General features: G+C 39.4%; 1 pseudogene; it reads right to left on the minus strand.

The window, feature by feature from the left end:
* Nucleotides 1-673: 673 nt before the first annotated feature.
* LOC103601563 lies at nt 674-1,194 on the minus strand (annotated as a pseudogene).
* Nucleotides 1,195-3,347: the final 2,153 nt, after the last annotated feature.

The raw sequence follows: 3,347 nt of genomic DNA on the forward strand, positions 1-3,347 counted from the left end.
GCTTCTGTACAATGTAGATTTTCAAAATGGAGTTTTTTTTGTAGTAACACAAAATGAGATTTATTAGAAAGATATTAAATAATCACTGTAAGACTTGGTTAAAAAAAAATCAATGGTTATGCAACCTGATGTATACTGGTATGAATGCGGGAAATGTAAACATAAAGTGAGCAGGCAGATAACCATACAGGCCCTACTTTCAGTGTTTGAAATGACTGAAGGAATAAACCACATAAGGTCTAGAGTGTTTGTAGTTCCTGGGATTTTTAGTTCTTTATGATACTAAAAATATACAAGTATTGTGCTGGGTATATTGGCACCTTATCTTTTGAAATTTCTTATGTATTGATAAGATTCTGGCATGGGAACAGATTTCAAGAAAATGTAAGTCAATATCACATGATTTAAGGAAAGGTCAATTGGTACAAAATGATAAGCACATTTTAAATGCTAAACAGCAAGAATCTGTTTTAAGTATCTGAATAGTTTGATCATAACCCAAACACAGAGGCTGCAATTCTGTCAATCTCGTGGCCTGGTAAAACTGCTTTTCAATACTCCTATAATGCTTCATTAGACTTATTCACCAAGCCAGCAAGTTGGCTAGTATGCATGACAAATTAGGTCCTGCCTAAGTTCCACTTCCAAAGCAACAGCATCAGGCACCCCAGTTTTATTGAATGCAACAGTTATTTCTATGACCATTGGAGTCTTGGAAGCGCAGCCGCATTTTAGGGCGATACTTCTCCAAATACAAAAGTTGCTTGCTGTTAAAAGCTCCACGCCGCTTTTGTCTTATAAATAGTACTGCATCTTCATATTTCATTCCACCCTCAACTAATGCTAGGGCAACAAGCACTGGAGCTCTCCCAAGGCCGGCAACACAATGAACAGCAATACAACAACCAGGTTCTTCACGAAACTTAATTTTCACAGGACTTAACCAGTCATCAACAATCTGGTTGATGGTGGTGCAACATCATCAAAAAGCCAGTCAAGGACATGGATGCCTTCTTTCTCCACAAGAGTAGTGTCGTAAGTTGCTTCACATACTCTTACTAATGTGTTAACTCCATACTTCTTAAGTTCCTCTATAAATTTGTTTAAGGTCGCATTGGTTGGATTGTGTGTAATAAGAAATCTCATGTTCTTATATGTGACTTCCACAGGAGCTGGGAGGTCCATTCGAGCCATGTTAATTTGGTTAAAAAAACACTCAATAGGGTTATGAAAGAATTTAAAAAATTGAATACAGAAATGATGCAAAGAAACTGAAGTCTACTTCAATATACTCCACTTGAAATTCTAAGTACTTTGAGTATAAACTTGGGAATAATGGTAAGTGAAATGAACCTCCTAACAAGAAGCAGCAATTCTTCAATCCAGTAATACTGAGGCAATAGAAAGGAAGGGCACTGAGATTTACCCCATCCAGATCAAAACTCTTGTAAAATGCTCTGCGGATGTCAATTCAACACTTCCATATCCAGGTTAACCATTCTTATGGGGGCTTCTTGGTAAAGTAGTAATGAATTTCTACAGTTCACTTGTCTGCATAGAGGTCGTGCTGTGCCTGGCAGTAATCTCTACTGCCCTTCAGAAACTCCATAAATGTGTGACCAAGAACACCACAGAAAGGAATATGTTTACTCATTGAAGATTGTGGCCTAATCATACAGCCGGTCCCGAGGCGGCGGCAACACACATGGCAGTGCGGCGGCAGCTGCAGGGCAGGGGATGGCAGTGGTTGTCGTGGGACGGCAGCGGCAATACAAACAGCCATGGGTGCACCAGACTCTACCACACAGTGTGGGCTCTCTATTCTGTTCCACTGGTAAAAGTGTCTATTTTTATGCCAGTACCATGCTGTTTTGGTTACTATAGCTTTGTAGCATAATTTGAATCGGGTAGTGTTATGCCTCCAGCTTTACTTTTTTTGCTCAGGATTGCTTTGGCTATTCAGGGTCTTTTATTGTTCCATATGAATGGTAGGATTGTTTTTTCAATTTCTGTGAAGGACGTCATTGGTATTTTGATGGGGATTGCATTGAATCTGTAGATTGCTTTGGGTAGTATAGACGTTTTCACAATGTTAATTCTTCCAATCCACGAGCATGAAATGTCTTTCCATCTTTTTGTGTCTTCTTTAATTTCTTTGAGTAATGGTTTGTAGTTCTCACTGTAGAGATCTTTCACCTCCTTGGTTAAATTGATTCCTAGGTATTTTATTTTTTTGGTAGTTATTGTAAATGGGCTTACTTTCTTGATTTCTCTGTTAGTTCATAATTTGAGAATATAAACACAACTGATTTTTTGGTGTTAATTTTGTATCCTGCAAAATTACTGAAATTATTAGCCAGCTCTAAGAGTTTTTTGGTAGAGTCTTTAGGTTTTTCTATATACAGGATCATGTCATCTGCAAATAGGGACAGTTTGACTTCATCTATTCTGATCTGGATGCCATTTATTTCTTTCTCTTGCCTGATTGCTCTGACTAGTACTTCCAGTACTATGTTAAATAGGAGTGGTGAGAGTGGGCATCCTTGTCTTGTTCTTGTTCATAAAGGAAAAGCCTTCAGTTTTTCCCCATTCAGGATGATATTTGCAGTGGGCTTGTCATAGATGGTTTTTATTGTGTTGAGATACTTTTCTTCTTTACCTAATTTGCTGAGAGTCTTTATCATGAACAAATGTTGAATTTTGTCAAATGCTTTTTCTGCATCTATTGAAATAATGATTATGGTTTTTGTCCCTGATTTTGTTGATGTGATGTATCACATTTATTGACTTGCGTATTTTGAGCCATCCTTGCATTTCTGGGATGAATCCCACTTGATCGTGGTGTATAATTTTTTTGATGTGTTGCTGTATTGTGATTACTAGTTTTGTTTTTCCTTTTAAACTTGTTTATTTAATAATATATATGCATTTTTTTTTTTTACATTCTAACATGTTGTGAAGCCGTTGTGGAGGAGGTAAAGAAGGGAAGGGGAAGAGAAATAGGGTGGGAGGATGAGGATGGGGGGGTGGTCAAGGTCCACAACACCCACCTCATTCCAACAGGGGAGACCAAGGGGCTTCCAGCATCAGCTCAGTCATTGCTGGGCTGGATGCAGATGTCAGGGGGGTGTGGCTGAGACCCTAGGCCCCTCCACCACAATGGGTTGGGAGCCCTGAGCACTACTGGTTGTGGCTTGGTGGTCTTTGCTGGGCAGGTTGTGGATGTCAGGAGGGTGTGGCTGAGGCTCTTGGCCCCCCATCACCCTGGCTCAGGAGGCTTGGGGGCTTCTGGTCCTTCTAGGTTTTATAGGTGTTCTTTGGTTGTGTTAGACATTTGCTGGTTAATA

The sequence above is a fragment of the Galeopterus variegatus genome, unplaced genomic scaffold, assembly GCF_000696425.1.
Source record: "Galeopterus variegatus unplaced genomic scaffold, G_variegatus-3.0.2 Scaffold3794, whole genome shotgun sequence".
Taxonomy (NCBI): domain Eukaryota; kingdom Metazoa; phylum Chordata; class Mammalia; order Dermoptera; family Cynocephalidae; genus Galeopterus; species Galeopterus variegatus.